Source organism: Myotis myotis, unplaced genomic scaffold (genome assembly GCF_014108235.1).
Source record: "Myotis myotis isolate mMyoMyo1 unplaced genomic scaffold, mMyoMyo1.p scaffold_m19_p_1, whole genome shotgun sequence".
NCBI lineage: Eukaryota > Metazoa > Chordata > Mammalia > Chiroptera > Vespertilionidae > Myotis > Myotis myotis.
In genome coordinates this window covers 199828022-199848695 of record NW_023416313.1, presented here as the reverse complement: position 1 = coordinate 199848695, position 20674 = coordinate 199828022, and the positions used below count along the sequence as shown (strand labels likewise).

Below are 20674 nucleotides of genomic sequence, written 5' to 3'. Positions count from 1 at the left end.
ATCACCCATGGCTAAGCCTCTTCTAACAGCCTCCAACTTCTCTCTTCTAGAACCTAACAGCAGGATGACTGCAGCATGGACCTGAATGTGGAAGGGAGCCCTAAGTCCCAGCTCCACCAACCCACAGTGAATCAGAGGCAAGTCAATCATTCTTCCTGGTCCTGGTATGGGGGAAGACTGGATGACTCCCAAATGCCCTTTCAGTTCTGAGAAATCTGGAATGTCTTCTAGGGAATAGGAGGGGCCCAGAAGTATTTCCTCTGAAAACATAAGTCAATAAAGTCTGACTGGAAGGAAGAAATGTGAAATTCAGCCTCTTTATTCGGCAAAACCAATGGTTTCCCCCCACATCTCCCAAGACACATCCTAGGATCTATCTTCCTCTGCAATGCAGCAAACTAAAAAGACTCCACTTTCCCATTTAGAGCTTTATCAATCCATCAGTACATTTGTATAGGCCATCTGTACACAATGTTCCCAAACTGTTTTCCAAAAATAACAACCAAAAAAACCCAAAAAAAACAAAAAACAAAAAAACAGCCTGCACACACTAGGGTTACTGCAGAGCTGTAGTGGTACAGAGAGAAAGAGAAAAGATGCAAGAGAGGACAAAAGAGAACAAAACAAGACTGACTCAGGACAGAAAAAGGGAGAGGGAAGGCAAAGTGTCTGTGAGGAGGAACTTGGCTCTGGCATAAATTTCCAACCCTGAAGGCAGGATACCACTTCTCTAGGCCCATCTTCATCAAGGACTGATAGGCTAAATCTAGGACAAATCACTTCCTCTCTCTAGGCCTGTTTCCTCATCAGTAAAATGAAACAGTTCAACCAAGTATTTCTCAAGGAGGCTGCCATTGTGGAACGATGCTGGCAGACTGGGCCAGAATCTCTGGTCTGCTTGGATATTATTTGTTTGGTGGTTAGGGCAAGTTATTTTCAGTTCCCATCTATAAACTGGATAAACAATACCCACCACACTGAGTTGTTGCTGGCTAGAAATGAAGTAAACATGAAGGATGCAGGACAGTATCTGCAACAGTGGGCCCTTAAGTTTGTGCTGGTTAAGAGCCCCTCCCTGCTCTAACAGCCTGTGACTGAGTCCTCACTTGACTCCCAAAGGGCACTCTTCCAGCTGGGATGGAAATATAGGCCCTAAGACTAGGCTCAAAACACAAAGTTAGTTTAGACAAAAGAACAGCCAACAGGTTAAACAAGTGAATTGCCAAGGTTCTTTCCCATGGCTTTATAAAAATATTTTTAAAGAACTTAGCAATCCCTCCCCAAAAGTTAAGTAATTGTGTATATGATTATACTAAAGTAGAATTTTTGTCTCAGGGGACCTAGGTGGTTTTCTAGCCTGAATATGTTGTAGAGAAGAATGAGGGCATGGAGCTTACATATGTGTTTTACACACACACACACACACACACACACACACACGTGCACGTGCGCAGAGTTGTTACTTCATTAAATAGGTGCTATTACCCCCATTTTACAGATAAATGGAAGCCAAGGGGCCTAGAAGTCTTTCCTCTTGCTTTTCTATTGCAAAGGGCTCCCTGCTCTTTTGTTTTCTAAATACAAGTTAATTGCCTCTCTTCTGGGAAAACTCATCAATTCCATCCACAAGCATGAACGCTCTTCTGAACCTTTAGCAGAACTACTTGGACCGTGAATGGGATAACTAATCATATCCCTCCCCAGGATCCACTCACAGGTACTTAACTGTTGTATGCTGCATTTACTACAGGCAGTAAGTTTCTGGAGAGACCACCAATTCAGCCTCTTTATGTCCCCCAAGGTACTCAACATTTACTTGTGCTCTGAAGGGAGAAAAAAGATAACTCCAAAAGACAATTTGTGTAGGCAATACCAGATGGTAAAGTAGCAGCAGATTTAAAAGAGGAGGGCAAAAGGATATAAATCCTAAAGTTTTGGCCAAGTAGCAAAACAGATGCTTGGCAGAGCAGCTATAATTGGTCCATAGACCCCAGAGATACATCGATGTGTCATCACACCCCTCTGTTTGGCTCCCATCAGAACTGCCTGGAGCAGGCTTCCCTTGGCAAATATGTCTGGGAAGCTGATGTGCTAAAGCTGAATTCTTAGGACTCTGTGTTTGCAGCAACTATACTACAATTCAGCAAATATTTATTGGCTGTCTTCCGTGCAAGGCTTGGGTGATCACAGATGAAGTGGGGTGTAATTCTCAAGAAATTCACAAACCACATGAGAGGAATTACATATTTATCTGTATAGCGCTGTGAAACTGTTACTAGGATCCAATAAAAAGGTTTTTAAAAGTGCTATGAGAACACAGAGGAGACAGTAACAAGGACTTTATTTTAGATTAGTAGAGGGAAGATGAAAGAGGAAGATTTAAGCTGGACCTTGAAAATCATGCACATATTTAGTGAGGTCTCAGGACAGTTTTACATGCACAGTGCTAATTATAAAGAAAAGGAAATGGAAGAACAACTCACCAAAAGGATTGGGGGGGAGGGGGATGTGTAATAATTTTGTCTGCCAAGACCCATGGAATGCTGCTGTCTGGTAACAAGAAATAAATGTCTATATACATGGTTACTCAAGGGGATGTTTAAGTGCTACATTTTGGTTTTCAAAGTACTCATAGCTGTGCAGGAAACACCTCCTCCAGGTCAAAAATAGCGAACCCAAGAGAACTGGCTGGTGCAGTTATGTTTACTTTTTATCATCTCTGTGGATCCTTTCCAAAGGCCTGCAAGTGGGATGGTATAAACAGGTCTGTGTCACTTCCTGGTTCTCAGGCCTTCTGCTACATTCCCAGTCAGTCTGGGAAGACTGCCTATTTAAAAATAAACTTTAAAACCTCACCAAAAACCCCCAATTCTAAACCACTCTTTCCTCCTCTATTTCATTCAGTTTCACTAAAATTAAAAAAGACTGAGCAAGAAATGAGACAAAAATGACCAGAGAATGAATTCTCATGTCAAAACAAAATTATATGCTCACTGAGTTCAAGGTCAGAAGATCTGGATTGCCGAGACCGGTTTGGCTCAGTGGATAGAGCGTCGGCCTGTGGACTGAAAGGTCCCAGGTTCGATTCCGGTCAAGGGCATGTACCTTGGTTGTGGGCACATCCCCAGTAGGAGATGTGCAGGAGGCAGCTGATTGATGTTTCTCTCTCATCGATGTTTCTAACTACCTCTCTCCCTTCCTCTCTGTAAAAAATCAATAAAATATATTTAAAAAAAAAAAAAAAGAAGATCTGGATTCAATGCATGTCTGCCTCTAACTGGAAAACTTGATTTTGATGAAGCAAGATGCTTCATCTCTCTGCCCTTAGCTGCTTCAGCACACTCTTAACATCAATGCAGTTATCCAATCTTTCTGGACCTCTAAAATAGCACTAATAACATACCTCATAGGGCTACTTTAAGTATTATATGAGGAAATGCATATAAAACATTTGGCATAGTACCTGACACTTAATGAGTCATCAAAAATGGTAGTAGGTATTACAGTTATCACCATCTATCATTATTATCATCATCATCCTCTAAAAATGTAAAGGTTGAGCTAGATAAGTGCTATTTGAAGAGCTTCTCTGGCTCCAAAATCCTATAATTCTTTTTTTTTTTTTTTTTAAATATATTTTATTGATTTTTTACAGAGAGGAAGGGAGAGAGATAGAGAGTTAGAAACATCGATGAGAGAGAAACATCGATCAGCTGCCTCCTGCACATCTCCTACTGGGGATATGCCCGCAACCCAGGTACATGCCCTTGACCGGAATCGAACCTGGGACCCCTCAGTCCGCAGGCCGACGCTCTATCCACTGAGCCAAACCGGTTTCGGCAAAAAATCCTATAATTCTTTAAGTCACTTTCTGTTTCTTTTCTTTCTTGCTTTTTCATTAGGGGGCTGGATGGAAAAGAAAGGAGGTCATAGTTCAATTCTGGTCAGGGCACATTCCCGGGTTGTGGGCTCAATCCCCAGTAGGGGGGGCGTGCAGGAGGCAGCCAATTGATTATTCTCTCTCATCATTGATGTTTCTATCTCTCTCTCCCTCTCCCTTCCTCTCTGAAATAAATTAAAATATATATCAAAAAACAAACAAAAAATCAGTAACAAGAAGGAATTTGTGATCTGCTCCTCAACGCCGTTTGTTGTGCCCTGAGAGGTTCTGAAAAAGGGAAATTACACATTACCCTGACATTCCACAGGTCTATTATCTGAGATGCAAAAAGACAACAGGCTCAGTAAAGATCTTAGTTGATCTTTGTCGGGGAAGATACTGGCCTGGGACATGCCTAGCCACCATAGACTGCTTTTTAGTTAAAAAGTTTTAATTTTCAGACCATCCTTTGTGGTTACTTTAGGTCTCTTGAGTTTACAAGACCACCACACAGGCCTTCCTTGAGTTAGTCAGCTTAGCATGTGGCCCCTTTTCATCCACAGTGGTAAGGGCAGATCATTCTGACTTTATCATGAATTCAAAGAGGGCAAAACTATTAGATGGTGGGAAGAGAGTTGGAAAAGAAGGGAGAAGAAAGGCTGGATAATGGCTAGAGGGAATTTATATCTTGTAAGTTGTACCTTCTCAGTTAACCCAAGGACTTCAGTTAAGACTTCTTGATGGTCCCAGTTTCTGCCATTTCCCTCCTTTCTATTCAAATATCACCCAAGTATTTCCTCCTGAGGTTCATTCAGGTTCAGGATTCTTAGAGCATGTTTTTCATCTCCATCTACTGAAGATTAACAGCCCCAATGAGGTACGTACTTAAGCCAAACAAGACACCATCTTCTCCATCTTGTGTAAGTTCCAAGAAGCCTCCTAATTTATAACCAAACCATGACTCTTCTTGTCCTCTTCCTCACAAATTACCCAAACATCCTGTGAGCTGTCAAAGGTTGTACTGTGAGGCCCCAAGCAAAAATGAGAAGCAGGAACTTGCCCACTATTCCTTCCCCTTCAATTAATCGTATGCCCTGACCCCGACTTGTGCCCTTCCTTACTTAATCCTCAAATTGTACTGAGTCCCTACATCAAAGCCTCTAGTTCTAGCTTCAATCATTGTTTTAGCTCTCTCCATGTGACACTCTAAATCAGGACCCTAGAAGAAAGGAATTTGATTAATTCACAAGGGATAGTCCCCTAAATCCCCAAAGAGAGGCTCCAAAAGTAATCTCAAATTAGTCAAAGTTGAGGCAGAGGTACCAAATGAAAAACTTCATAAAGTCCAGGTAACATCCTGGAAGATATTAAGAGGGATTATGATAAACAAAGCAAATGAGAAAGAATCATAAATTAATGAGAAAGTCTAGTGTTTCCCTTCAGACAAGGCATCTGGACTCATTTCTAATATATATATCTTCCTTAAGGAACTTACTGGCTTCATTCAACAATATATTAAGCACCTACACAAGCTAGATTCCACAAAAGATAAAAGATGAAGGAAATTACATGCCATTAAAGAGTTTATAGTAAAGTTGGAGAGATAAGACACATACACAAATAACTACAATATGAGGTAGAAAGTGAAAACACATGGGTGATATATAGCCAAAGCATCAAAGACAAAACAGGAAAGTAAGCTGGAACCCAGAAGAGAGAAATTAAATAGTTAATTACAGAATCAATCAATGTGGGTTTTAGAATCACACAAAAGGGAATTCAAATCCTCACTCTGTATCTTGCTTCTTACAGGTCTTAGGTGTACTGCTACTGCTGTGAGTCTCCATTTTGTCACATATAAAATTGGGATAACAATACCTACTTCATAGGATTTCAAAGTGTCGGTGATTCACACATTTAAAGAGTTTAACACAGTATCTGGCACAGAGTAAGACTAGGTAAGATGGAAGAGTAACTGCACATAGAATGTTAATGCTCCTTCCTTTCCCCATAGGGCTGTTTGGGCCTAATTAATGGAAAGGCAGCCAAGCACCTGCTATTTGTCCATCAACTATGCTTATCAGTTCAATGACTTGCCCAAGTTCAGTGGGACCATGGTCAGGGGGTATAGGAAGGAGGCTCAAAGTTGTGTGAGTGTGCATATTCATGCCAGGATAACACCTGGAAACATATGCCAGGCCTTCTGCTAAAATTGCAACATTGGAATATAAGTAAAGTTACCTACCATGTACAGTGTGATACTGAACCATGCTAATCTTTTATACACAATATGTGTTCAATAAATGTTTGGAAAATTGATCTGACCTGAACCTGGATTTCTCAATAAAATCTATCTCAATGGATCCATTTTCAACAAGTGAACACAGGAGGAAAAAGTCATCCAAAGTTAAAAATTGATCTGAGGTATGATTTCACTTATATGTGGAATCTAATTTACAAAATAAACTAGCAAACAAAGTAGAGACAGATCGTGGATACAGAGAACAGCCTGACAGCTGTCAGTGGGAGGGAGTTGGAGACTGGATGGAGAAGGGCAAAGGGATTAAACAAAGAAAAAAAAATACTCATGGACACAGACAACGGTATGGTGGTTGACAGAGAGAAGAAGGATGGGGAAGTAGAAGAAGGTAAAGGGGGGATAAGTGTTGATGGAAGGGGACTTGACTTGGGATGGTAAACAACATATATACAGATGATTTACTATAGAATTGTATACCTGAAATCTGTATAATTTTATTAACCAATGTCACCCCAATAAATTCAATTTTTTTAAAATGGGTCTAAGGTGATGGTGTAAGGAACTTCTACCTCTACTCGTGATGGGATTACAGTTACCCTCTTTCCTTAAACAACTAGAAAGATCGATAGAATACATGAAATGATGGTTTTCAGACATTCAACCATAGGCAGCAGCACAGGGCAGCAATCCTGAGAAAAGGGAAAAGAAATGCAGTGAGCCCTTCTAGTGCCCCAGCTAATTCCCTAAGGAGTTTCCAGGCTGCATAGTAAGAAGAAACCTGAACGAGTCCAACAATCTCACTGAGTTGAAGAGAGAGTTGGGAACTTAGAGCAGCTAAGGTGGCTAGAATTTGCAGGGCAAAGTAACTGAAAAGAGGGAGCTGCAAAGAGAAAAAACTCCAATTTGCAGAGGGATCCTCTTAAGTCTTTAACTGAGTACTGATCTGACCTGAAATTGATATGAGGAAATTAGCAAGATAGGGAAAGAACCAATGGAAAGAGGTAGGTGGTATAACCACAAGGATTCACAAAGAGCCAGAAATAGTTCATGTTTCCACCAGCCAAAGTGGAAAAAATCTCCCAATACACAGGGCATCGACAGAATTATTTTCAGAAGGGTTTAGCCTCAGTAATAGAACCATCCTAGCCTTAGACTAAAGACTGTTCTGGACCTATCCTAACAAAACTGGAGAGCAAGCCTTTAAAGGATCAAACCAATTCCAAGTAATTGGACTTGCTTCTGAGAACAAAGCCCAACATTTATTTAAATGACTATAAAAAGTTCCAGTACTCAGCAACATAAAACTCACTGTGTCTAGCTTCAAACTCACTGTCTAGCTCAAAAAAAAATTAACAGGCATTGCAAAGAGAAAAAAAAAAGATCATCACTATAATAATAATAAAATAACAGAACAGACCTAAAAATGACACAAATGATAGAATTAGTGGGCAAAGATGTTAAAATCTCTATTATATATTCCATATGCTCAAGAAAGAAGAGGAAGACATGAGTTTGAGAGTACGATGAGGAAATAAATGGAAAACATAAAGAAGACCCAAAATGGATTTCTAGAGGCAAATATATGAGATAGGATTAACAGATTAGACACTGCATAAGAAAAAATAATAAACTTGAAAACATAGCAATGATAAACACAGAACATCAGTCAGCAGTGGCAGAATATCAAGAAGCCTAACATATGTATAATGGGAGGACAAATACATAGGTACACACAAAAATACACACAAAAAATATTTTAAGAAATAATGGCTGAAAAATTTTCAAATTTGATGAAAACTATAAACCCACAGATCCAAGAATCCAAGGAAAAGAAGTACAAAAGGAAAATACAAGGAACATCATAATCAAAATGCTGAAAACTAGTAAAAAAATAAAAGTCTTAAAAGCAGCCATGGGGGGAGGGGGAGGCGGGGAGTTAGGGTAAGGAGAGACACACTGCATTCGAAGGAACAAAAAACTATAGCAGGTTTATTGTCAGAAACAATGCAACCAAGAAAGCAATAGAGTATCATATTTAAAGTATTGGGAAAAAATTGGTCTGACACTGATTAAGGCAATGTTGACAAGAACTATGAAGTTCCCATCACTAATCCTTTTTGTGGTCTGGAATATTTTTCAGGGAGGCATGTGGGGGGCGGTGGGGGGGCTCAGCAACCTTAAAAACTTTTTTAAGTATAAACAGCCTATGAAGTATAAAAAGGAGTAAAGACCCTTTCTTTGGCTCACAAAAGAATCATTTACCCATGTTTTATGCCTATGTACCCAGAACATTATAGACTGCAGCTCTTATGTAGTCTTATGGCAATGTTGCTTAGCATACTGGAAAAGATACAAGAAAGGTCTGTCAGAGGATTCATCTCAAAGTAGAAGAAAATCAAGTTAGACATAAAAAGTAAATCTCTTTAAGGAATGAGTTAAGTCTTACTAGCATTAGGTTTAAGTAGGCCTCCCTTTCTTCAAGTGTAAACATCTATTGGTCTATATGTCTGGCTGACCTCTACAAATTCAGATAAAATGTTTTTCAGAATGGAAGAATGCTCCTCAATAAGTAGGTAAAGTATTAACTCAAGATATGAATGTGAGAGTTGGTCAGTTCTTAGCTTTAACACCCAAGGCAGCAAAATCTCTTCCTCATTAAGTACCCTGAGCTGGCACCCCATTCTTCAGAGTCCAGCTTGGGCTCTACACCCTGGAGGGACCATTAAGATGGCAATTTATCTGTTCCATGCATTGGTTGGTCTGGTCTCCTCACTAAACAGTAAACTAAACTGTAAGGTCCCAGGAAGGCCTGGCTCCATCTGTTTTATGCTTTCTTTATAACCGAGACAAAGAAACATTAAAAAACAAAAACAAAACAAAACAGAGTAAGTGCCTAAGAGGGACCGCCCCCCTCCTCTCCCCAAATTACTTGTTGTCTAACTAGTGGTTCTCAACTAGGGATAATTTTACAATCCCTTCTAAGATATTTGGCAACATCTGGAGGCATTTTTGAATGTCATAACTTAAATGGGGTTCTGACATCTAAGTGGGTAAAGGCTAGGGATGCTACTAAGCATCCTACCATACACAGGATAAACCCAGCCCTCCCACACCCCGTAACAAAAAATTATTTGGCTCAAAATGTCAACAGTGCTGCAGTTGAGAATCCTGGCCTAAGTGAATGAATGCTGAGCGGCATCAGTAGACGCCTACAGATCTACCTTAGCTGTGCATGCAGTACAAATTCTCTCACATCACTGGAAGGCTTCTTGTTCTACCCCCAGTCATCTAAACAACATTTCAATTCTCCAGTTGTCCCTAACTCAGAGGGAGAAGCTCAGGAGTTTAGACATCTGGCTTTTAATCTCAGATCTGCTACTAGCTATTTGATTCTGGACATATCACAAACTTTTCTGGGCCTATTTCCTCCTCAGTAAAATAGAAGGATTGAAAAAGATGATTTAAGAGTTCTTCCAGCTCTAAAATTCTACTTGAAATGCTGTTTGGCTTTATCTATTTACAATGAGCCAAAGAGAAAGAGGAAGAATCCAGTCTTATTGTATGCACATCCACCCTGTGAAGGACAGAAGTTATTATATTGTGAGAAACCAAACTGGGGCAAGAGGAGCTCCAAAGAGACCAGGGACCCAGGAAAGAGCTCTGTAAACACTGGCTGAAAGACCAGACCAGGCTCTTGGGTTTAAAATACTGAAGTCCTTACTAGTCTCCCTCCTGACTTCCCCAGGTAAATCTTTTTAATCAGAGGTAAGAGGAGGAGGAAAGCTAGGGACTTGCTATCAATGTATGGGTATGGACTATGGAACAGCAGCACTGACATCAGAGAACTTACAAGAAATGCTGAATCTCGCCCTGACAGGTTTGGTTCAGTGGATAGAGCGTCAGCCTGCGGACTGAAGGGTCCCAGGTTCGATTCCGGTCAAGGGCATGTACATTGGTTATGGGCACATCCCCAGTGGGGAGTGAGCAGGAGACAGCTGATCGATGTTTCTCTCTCATTGATGTTTCTAACTCTCTATCCCTCTCCCTTCCTCTCTATAAAAAAATCAATAAAAATAATTTTTTTTAAAAAAAATGCTGAATCTCACCCTTTATCCCTGATGTACTGAATCAGAATATGCATTTTAATAAGACTGTCAAGATTACTCATATGCTTATCAAAGTTTGAGAAGTCCTGGTTTAGGATTTGCTGCCCTTCTATTCCCTGCTTTGTTACCTCTTCACTTGGTAAAGATGACTTTTAAAACTGTCCACATTCTCCCCTGATCTGCAAACCCAAAGACATCAAGAGTAATGGGGATAGGTTATGTTCACACAAGGCCAGAAAGAGGCAAGGCTTGAAGCACAAGAAAAATTAGAGCTCTTCAGAGTAATTCCACCCAACCCTGCCATTCAGATTCCTTAGGGGGAGTGATGGGAAAAGAGGTGGTGAACCCAAAGGTACAAACTCGGATGGAGAGAGATTCATCATCTGCATCTGAACAGAGACCAACAGGGGTGCAAAGTTTTATTTCTAAAGCTGGTTGTTGTTTTTTTGTTGTTTTTTGCTGCTGCTCTCCTGCATTACGTAAAGATTCTTGGGTGCCTGGGCTAAAGGGCAAAGCACACACACAGAGTAAACAAAAACACAGCAAGTGGTGGGGGGGAAACAGCTGAAACAAAAGCAAGACCGTGATTGAGAGTAGCTTGACAGAGCCCTGGGAATAGAGGAAAGAATGTAGAAAGAAGGGGGGCTGGACTCTGCCAAATAGAGCAATGAAGGAGATTAGATTGCTGCTCACCCCTCACTCCACCTGCTGTCACAAGCCAACAGATGGCCCAGCCCCAAGCAGCTGGCTGAGACAGCAATCTGCAAGTGTCTATCTGCCCCTCCCCCAGGGCTGGAGATGGACAGATGCAGGGCAAAGTCTGGGATCCATCCCAGGTGGAAGCCACACCTTGAAAGAGCACAGGGCAGCATCAGCTGATGCTTTGCCACAATGAGAACCTCGAAAACAATTCTCAGCATTATCGGAGGTTCTCTAAGTACCCACACACAGTTTAACAGAAAAGGGGCCTTGGTGAGTTGGGGTTTGGGGGAAGATCAAGAACAACCCCTAGAGTGGACTGGAACGTATTGGCCTCGAGGGGGTCATTTAATCATTCAACATGTGAGATATATAGATATGTGTGTGTGTGTGTGTGTGTGTGTGTGTGTGTGTGTGTGTATAACATTCTAGGCACTACACCAGCCAACAACTGGGGATACAGTAGTGATAGCAGATAGTCTCTGACCTCTGCAAGCTCACAAAAGGGTTAAGAAGAACAAAGAAGCAGATAGTAATTCAGGGGGGTAAGTGCTGAGCAGACGATATGGCAGCACAAAGGAGGAGCACTCCGACCAGCACAGGCAGTACTCTAAGCTGACACTGACTTTAGGAAGGTGTTAGCCAGGCATAGGAGAAAGAAGTGAATAAAGGGAGAATGAGATATTCCAAGGGGAAGGGAGAGCTTATGCAAAAGCCTAGAGGGAAAAGAGAACAGGGAACTGCAAGTTCTACCCCAGCCTTTGCTGCCTCTGGTCACCCTCATCAGGAGCAAGCTCATGGGTTTGTCTTGTAAAGTCCATTTTTTTCCATTTTAAGAGGGGAACTGAGGCCTAGAGATGGACCATGACCTGCCCAGGAACACAGGGCTTGTTAGTGACTGAACCAGAACTCAGTCCTTCTAACTCTTCATAAGCAAAGTTTGCTCAAATATCTCCTAATCAGAATCTGACCACTGAGCCCTCTCTGAGTGCCAGCCCAGCACTGTTCTGCGCTCTGCTCCATCCATTCTGAGCACCCAAAGGATGGCTCATGTCCAAGCCCCTGTCAGATGAGGAACTCCAACATGGCAGGAGCAGCTCATGAAAAAATAAGAGTGGCCACCTGCCTTTTCCGGAAAGGAGGCAGAAGGCACATTCAGTAATACTCAAGGTAGATTATAGTTGTGTGTGTGTGTGTGTGTGTGTGTGTTAACAAAAATGGGTTGTTCTGAGAGCTGAAGGGAACTATCAACCAACATAGAAACAGGAAGTGAGTCTGAGTTACTGCCAAACCAGGCAGGCTTAATTAAGAGTCCTCCACCCTCTTCTCCAAGAAGCCCACCACCTCTCTCTGGCTGGTCACACTAACCTACCTGGAAGAAGCAGTCATTTCAGGGAAGCTGCAGGCTTCCCTGTTGGCCCAGCCACAGGGGACTGATTGGCCATTAGCCAGGGGGCCAAGCCACTGGGCTTCAGGGCACAGCTCCCTTACTGTCACCTCAGTATTCACCTTCAATGGCACCTGCTCTATGAAGGTCCCCCAGACTCTAGCCTGCCACGCACTCTAGATAAGAGTGTGTGCTGAATGGAAGAAAGTGCTCATTAGCTTTTCCAGTGTAACCTCTATAGAATCTGAATAGAAGGCACAGTTACTCAACTGCAAAGCAGAATTCCCCCTCTGCTCATAACAAAGATGCACATCAACAACCAGCTAGCTGGTTAAAACAGCGCAGAAAGAGGCTAAGGAGCATTAGGATTAAGCCCATTTACTAAACTCATCCAAATGCCTGGTGAACCTCAGCTCCAAAGCCTTGAAGCATTCGTATTATGAAAACATCCTAATCATCACAAATCTTTCCTGCCCAAAATGTTCTCAGATGCTGCCTCTGACCCCACACTCAAATGCAATCACCATAGACTGGTCCTGGTCTTCAGGGCCAACAACCAGCCCATGGATACTCAGAGCAAGAGAGTGACCTGCCAGAAAAACTGACTGAAAAGCAAGTACAACAAAGGGGCCATAATGGGCACAGTCCGTCCTAAACTTCTTCACATCTGTCATAAGCAACTTCTGGGTACAGGGTGTGTATGTGTGTGTGGTGTGCACTCACGTGTAGCCAGACTTCCTTCTTTTTCACCCAAACAACAACTTTTTAGAACTTACCCTCCTGAAAGGCAAATGCAATTCTGATTTCCAAACCTCACTGTTTGAGAGAACTTCTTGTTTTCTCTCTTTTTAAAATAGATAAATGCTTCCCTAGGGGAAAAGCAGCTGTCAATACAGGAGAGGGTAGAAATGAATCCTGCTATGAGTTCCAGGGGAACCATTCTGCTACTGAAAAAAAGCTTTTCAAAAGAAGCAACATATCCCAATCTACATAACACACAACTTCGTTCAAAGTACCTCTCTAAAGTGTAACCTTTGGGCAGATAATTTCTCTATACTCCATGGCTGCTTCCTCCTCTACTCAACACTAAGACCTTCACATTTGTAAAGTGAGTTTCTTCCTTAGTGGTTAGAGTGTTGGCCCACAGATCGAAGGGTCATGGGTTCGATTCCCAGTCAAGGGCATGTACCCTGGTTGCAGGTTCAATCCCTGGCCCTAGTCGGGGCACAAGCGGGAGGCAACCAATCAATGTGTCTCTCTTTCACATCAATGTTTCTCTCTCCCCTTCCCCCTCCTTCTACTCTCATTAAAAATCAATGGAAAAAATATCCTCATTCCTGGGATGAGGATTGAAAAAAAAAAAAAAAACTTGCTCACAACTCAATCAGTGTACCTGCTACTGAGTGTCTTATTATGGTGAATGAAAAGGGAGCTATGCAATAAACCTGACAGGCTAAGGGGAGCTATATGGCAGGCCTGACAAATTCAAAGACAGAAAATAACCACACAGGATGGTCTGATCACAAATTCCTAACTTTGGGCAGGTCATAGCAGGTAGTCACTTCCAAGCTTAGGAGAAAGGTCAATCTTTACCTTAAGTGAGCTCTGCCCATTGTTCTTATACATCTAGGATAACATAACTTTAAAATATTAATTGTCTTTTCCAACTCCTGGAAAGCACAAATGCTGGCACCAGAGCAGGAGACCACCATAGAACCACTCATTTTTATCTTGTTCCCTGCATACCATCTCTACCTGCTGTAAATATTAACTATTAACTATCCTGTACCCACCAATGTAAAAGTATGTGCTTCTCCATTTTGCCTTTTATCCAATCCTAGAGTCCCCCCACCATGTTTTCTCCTATCTCTTTAATCGACCAGTGAATTTCATGTAATCCTCCTTAGTCTCCTCCTTTGATTCTAATGTATAAAAGTAAGCTACAAAACTGCATTTCTCCAGAGCATTTCCTTAACCTGTTGAGATTTTGCTCCCCAGCATATGTCACCAGTTTGGCTCAAATAAAATCATAAAATTTCTCTACAAATTTGGACATTTTCTTATGTCAACATCATCATCATCACCAACACTGAAGGGCTAAACTTCATTACCAAACTATTACAGACATTTAAATAAATTTAATCTTTCATGTTTTTAGGCAGACTGAGACCACAGTATTTACTAACTGAGAATAGAATGGGAAGAGGGTATAAATCTGAGATAGGCAGCCTGGCTTCTGCTCTTACTATTTCCTAAAAGGAATAGCATTTTCGAAAGGCTCCGGATTCTGGTTTATTATACCCCTCCATCACAACAGTAAGGAGGCCACCACCCTAATACCCACTTGCCAAAAATAAAAGACCTAAAGAGGTGTTTCAAAGAAAGTTTGTACAAAAAAAATTCAAGCTGGTTTTATTTTCATAGAAGCTACAATGAAATGGCTTTACCTTTGCAACCACACTTCCTACCTAGAATTCCAGTAAGTTTAGATGTACCCCACAGATTTAAATTGGATTACAAGGAATTTAGTTGGCTGTAACTGGTTTCAGCCCACATATGTTATTAACCTAGTTCACAGTACTAGGTGGGTCTGAGAAAAAGGGAGATGGGGGAGAGGGAAAGTTGGAACAATGCTTAAAAAAGCTGCCCAAGTCAGAAGAGGAAGATATTGCTTTTAATTTCTTGCAAGATTCTATCATTCAAAATAAAATGCAACATCTTATATAATAAAGCGGTAATATGCAAATTAACCCTCACAAGATGGCTGCCTATGACCAGGTCGGGAGGGGGGTTAGTGAGGGACAACCAAACTACTAAACAGCAGGCTGCGTGGGGCGACCAGGCCAGCAGGGGGGTTAGTGAGGGATGACCAAATGACTGAACAGCAGGCTGCATGGGGCGACCAGGCTGGCAGGGGTGGCAGTTGGAGGCGACCAGGCCAGCAAGTGGAGTAGTTGGGGGCAACCAGGATGGCAGGGGTGGGCAATTAGGGGCGACAAGGCCAGCGGGGGGGGGGGGGCAGTTAGGAGTGACCAGGCCAGCAGGGAGGGGGCAGTTGGGGGCAGCCAGGTTGGCAGGGGGGGCAGTTAGGGGCGACCAGGCCGGCACACAGAGGCAGTGAGGGGCAATCAGGCTGGCAGGGGGGGCAGTTAGGGGCAACCAGGCAGGCAGGCAGGTGAGCGATTAGGAGCCAGCAGTCCAGGATTATGAGATGGATGTCCGACCACCGATTTAGGCCCAATCCCCGGCAGTCAGACATCCCCTGAGGGGTCCCAGATTGGAGAGGGTGCAGGCTGGGCTGAGGGGACCCCACCCCATGCACGAATTTCATGCACCGGGCCTCTAATAAGCCTATAAGCCTCATCAGTGACAAAGGAAAAAAAATGTTTGTATTTGCAGAATACAATCAAATCCTCAAACTTCCCAGAGAAATCAATACAAATGTCATTAATACAAATAAATCAAAATCTCAGTCTGACATGTCTGCTCACTATTGCCTCTTAATTATTGTTCCCTTAAGCTATAAGCTTCCCTATAGCCACGGACCTTTCACACCCTCCTTTTGGGATTCGCCCCACAGGTATCTGGCCTCACCACAATTCCCCAAGAACCCTGGTTAACTTCTAGGATGAACATGTTTTCCACCAGGGTCTTAAGAGAATCTCAAGAATGAACTGTGGACAAAAAGGAGCCACATGCTAATCTGACTAGCTCAGGAAAGGCCTGTGTGGTGGCTTTGCAAACTCAAAAGACCTAAAGTAACCACGAAAGATGGTCTGAAATTAAAACTTTAATAAAAAACAGTCTATGGTGGGTAGTCATGTCCTAGGCAAGTATCTTCCCTGACTGAGACTCTTCACTGAGCCTATTGTCTTTTTTTGCATCTAAGACAACATACCTGTGGAATGTCAGGGTAACATGTATCTTCCCTTTTTCAGGACCCCTCAGGACACAACAAATGGTGCCAGGGAGCAGACCAGAGATTCCCTCATTTTATTGTCATCTGTTAACTGTTAACTATCCTACACCCACCTAAGAAAAAAAGTATGTGTCTATCATTTTACTTTTTATTTATTTATTTATTTTTTAAATATATTTTATTGATTTTTTACAGAGAGGAAGGGAGAGGGATAGAGAGTCAGAAACATTGATGAGAGAGAAACATCGATCAGCTGCCTCCTGCACATCTCCCACTGGGGATGTGCCCGCAACCCAGGTACATGCCCCTGACCGGAATCGAACCTGGGACCCTTCAGTCCACAGACCGACGCTCTATCCACTGAGCCAAACCGGCTTCGGCCATTTTACTTTTTATCCAATCCCAGGTTTCCCCACTTTGCTTTCTCCTACCTCCCTGATTTATCACCAATGGAGTTCATGTAACCCACTTACATCTCCTGTTTCAATTGTAATGTATAAAACAAGGTGAAAAACTGCCATTCTCTGAGCATTATCTCAATGCATTGAGATTTTGCTTCCTGGCAATTGCTGACGGTTTGGCTCAAATAAACTCACAAAATTGTTTACAAGTTTACAATGTTTCTTACGTTAACATTACCTGGCGTAGTCGGCAGGATTCCAAAGAAGCTCACACTGGACCATCCCACGGACCTCAGCATGGTACTAGGATCCAGCAAAGGGTCCACTGAGACCACCGGTGACCCACCCATTGGGTGATATGTCTCTTGGATCCAGGACCCCTTTTCATCCACAAAACTCTTGGGAAACAAGTCTGGCCCTTTCTGTCCTTTCCATTTGCTCTCAGGTCTTAATTTCCACAGTCCTAAAACTCCTAGATCGTCTTCTGGCCTCCAGCCCCTGCTCTGCTCCAGGCCATCCAAAATCCTGCAAGGAACCATACTCCCAAAGCACTGTCAGATCACCTTTCATCTTTAAAGGTTCACCTTTGTCTACCCCATGTATTATCATTTCCTGACCTTTATAGACAGCTTGCAAAATGCACAGAAGGCACAGGTCCCAGCCCACCAGAAATTTTCAATGGAGTTGGGGAGGCTGCATACTCAGGCAGCAAACAAGGCACACAATAAGGCAGGAGTATCTATTTAAGTATTCATGTGGGCAGTAAAATGCTAAATCATGAGGTATGAATAATTAGAAATAAGGAAGAACAAGCAGTTACTTGTGAGTTATGGACAAAATAATGAAGGGGGGAAAAAAGAGAAAGATATCTGAACCAAACAAAGAGGGCCCTAAAAAGTAAGAGAGATCTGACTGAAAGTCTTGAATCCGGAATAAGTATGGAGAAGGTAAGAGAAAACTTATGGAGCTGGAGGCTGAAGTAATTAAGCATAATAAATTGGGGGGGGGGGGGGGAATGGAGGGCTGGGTGGGAAAAGGAGGGGGAGAGAGGACAATAATAAGGGAAGAAGAGGAAAAAAAATTCCACTTGAGATCCTTCAGGGCAAGGGATAATTCTTATAGTTTACCTAGTATCTATCACATAGCAGACTGATTATTCCACAAAGTATTAAGCATTCAACTTTCAGTAAGGCCAGTTTTTACAGCCATGAAAAACAGGCAGCGAAATTCAGTCTTGGATCAGTTAAGTGAAAGGAGCCAAAGAAAGGTCTTGAGGAGGAAACTTGACCAATTCAACAAGCATTTACTAAAGGCCTACTATGTGAGAGGCACCAGAATACATGGTCCTCACCCTCAAGGAGTATGTCACCATGGGAAGGGCTGGTAATACTACCTCCCACATGCACAGGGCTTCTTCAATCTTTTACCTAGTCTCACTTGAGACAAGAACAATGTTCACAGGACAAGGGAGACTAAAGCAGCCTGGGAGGCCAGACAGGATGGCAAGATCTGACCAGGGTGGTGATGCTGAAACCTATAAAAGAAAGAACTGGCACGGGGTGTTTAATGACTGAAAAGGAGAGGCTCAGTGATGATGACATAAAAGTTTGAGAACAGGAAAACTCGGGTTTCAATTCCCAGATGGTGACAATATCTTCAAGCCATGCTTTGGCTCCCTGACCACCAAATTCTAAGGTCAGTCAGTCTGGCCACTCTGCCTGGGAATGGGAGTTACACATTCTATCCTTTCCGTATGCCCAAGGTTTTTTATGCTAGTTGTGATTTCCTGTAATTCCCATTGTAAGGGGGTAAAGGGGACCAATACAAAAGAGTTGACAATTCCTTTGTCCATCACAACAGTAATAAATACATCTCAATAGTCCTGCACTAAAGTTTTACTAGCAGCTTTTATTCTGGGAAGAAATGAAGAGAGGGAGGAAGCATTACATTTTTAACATCTTGAGGCAATATTCTTCTTACCCAGTGGTCGGCAAACTCATTAGTCAACAGAGCCAAATATCAACAGTACTTCTTCAAAATAGACTCGTCCAGGCCGAAAACCGACTTCTGCGCATGGGCCACGAAGTTTCAATCACACTGTACGTGCACCTGCACAGGTATTTTGTGGAAGAGCCACACTCAAGGGGCCAAAGAGCCGCATGTGGCTCGCGAGCTGCAGTTTGCCAACCACGGTTCTTACCCAATGAGTTTTCCTCCTAGGCAGAGCCTTCTCAGCTGCATTTAGTGAGGAGGAGGGATGAGACAGCAAAGTATCAACCCTGAGAGGCAGTACTAGTTCCTACCGCAGAAAAAAGGCCCAAGATCCCTCACTGTTTGGCTATGTGAAAATGAGCACAAAACCAGGAGAGCAGAATCTACATGAACCAGGACTAATATCTGAGTATGCAGCATCACTGAAAACCACACTAAGTGCTCTGAAGGGGAGAGAACACTTTGAAACAGAAGTATTGCTGAGTGTCTGTCCCAAAGTAGGGCTGCCCAGTATAATGCCATGAGCCACAGGAGGACCTCCCTCTAATACACTGTGGGCCACTCTGCCATCTCTGACCCTCCTACACTGAAGTAGCAAAATAACAAGTGAACATTGAGTGAGCTCTGGAAGGGAAATAGCATGACTGAGAGTAATCTGTATTTCCTAATCTTTCTTCAAGAAACAAATACAACTAAAAAAACAAGTTTATGGGGAAACTGAATTTGACATGTGTACCTTTACAAAGGAAAAGTACAATGAACCCTCTTTCCTAACCATTAAACAATAATAGTCAGGGGTGAGGGGGAATGCAGATTGAATGAAGAACAAACAGGTAGTTAAAACAAATTGGTGTAGTGTCTGACATTTTCTGAACAAGTACTTCCTTCCTATCTATGACAGATTCTGACTGCCTGAGAATAGTCACACTATACTCTTCACACAGGGTCCTCAGAGAACTAAAACTTGAATGTGACTGAGATGATCTGTTATCAGAAAGCATTTTCCTAGTGTTCTGCTGAGGCTTTCTTTGAATGGCAAAGGTCTTTTTATAATTACGCCTGTGTCTGGCTGTGTCAATGTGGAGTGAGGTGTTTGGTCATCCTGCGGGACTAGATTCTGTAACGAGTGGTTACTAGTATACTTGCAGTAACATGAAACCTCAGGATAATAGCAAAAGCATCATTATTAACTGATCCTTGACTGCTTGGATTTAAATATTTTCCATCTAATATCTAATTTAATCCTCACAACTACCTTAAGAGGTAGATACTATCACTATCTCCATGTTTAGACAAGATAGAGAGGTTAAACTTGCCCAAGGTCACACAGATACCAATTCATGAAGCCAAGGTTACAAACTAAGCAATCTGACCCCAAAAACATGCAATCTTGGTAGAGGTTCAAATTTATTCCATGTTAATGTAATTCATTTTAAATATTAAAATTATCATGGATATACTATGAAACAGGAGCAAAATTCACATTCATTAGAAAAAGAAAATAGGAAGCTTTGAAGATTGTTCACACTGCTCCTTGCAGCTATACATCTTCTTGAGGTGGGCTTGGGCTTGGCTTCCCAGCTCTATGTCAGAACCAGAGCAAAAGCAAGCGTGTTTGGATACCAGGGTCCCATCCGCAGGAAACTGATTCCCATACAGGGTAGGTCAGGTGATTCTAAAGCACACTTGAGAAACACTGCTTTAGGGTATTCTAAGAAACTTCTGAAGCCATCGCAAGATTTAGAAACTAGGTCATGAGACGATGATGGCTAACTCCCTTTAACTGCTAATGAGACTGGTATTTTGGTCATAGGGACCACAAGCTAAAAAAGCTGTTGACAAATGGAATGGAGTGAAACCGGAATTCAGAGACATTAATTCTCAGACTTTATGACATGCATCTGATGAAGAGATTGCCTTCTCCATCATCTGCATAAATGTTTGCCCCAATCTGCCCACACTGGAAATACCTAACTAGAAGTTGCCTCAAAAAAGGAGCTTGAGCCCTGACCGGTTTGGCTCAGTGGATA

The 20674-nt window shown here is 42.3% G+C and overlaps 1 protein-coding gene across 4 annotated transcripts in view; it reads right to left on the bottom strand.

Moving 5' to 3' along the window:
* SUSD6 (sushi domain containing 6) overlaps nt 1–20674 on the bottom strand; it is a 103324-nt gene that overhangs the window by 61959 nt on the left and 20691 nt on the right. Inside the window, exon 1 of one of the 4 annotated variants that reach the window (XM_036311203.1) lies at nt 4582–4604. The exons of the other annotated variants lie outside the window; for them this stretch is intronic. The gene's annotated coding sequence lies outside the window, so the exon portion shown is untranslated. Of the gene's footprint in view, nt 1–4581; nt 4605–20674 lie in introns of those variants that run through there. 4 annotated transcript variants of the gene reach the window in all.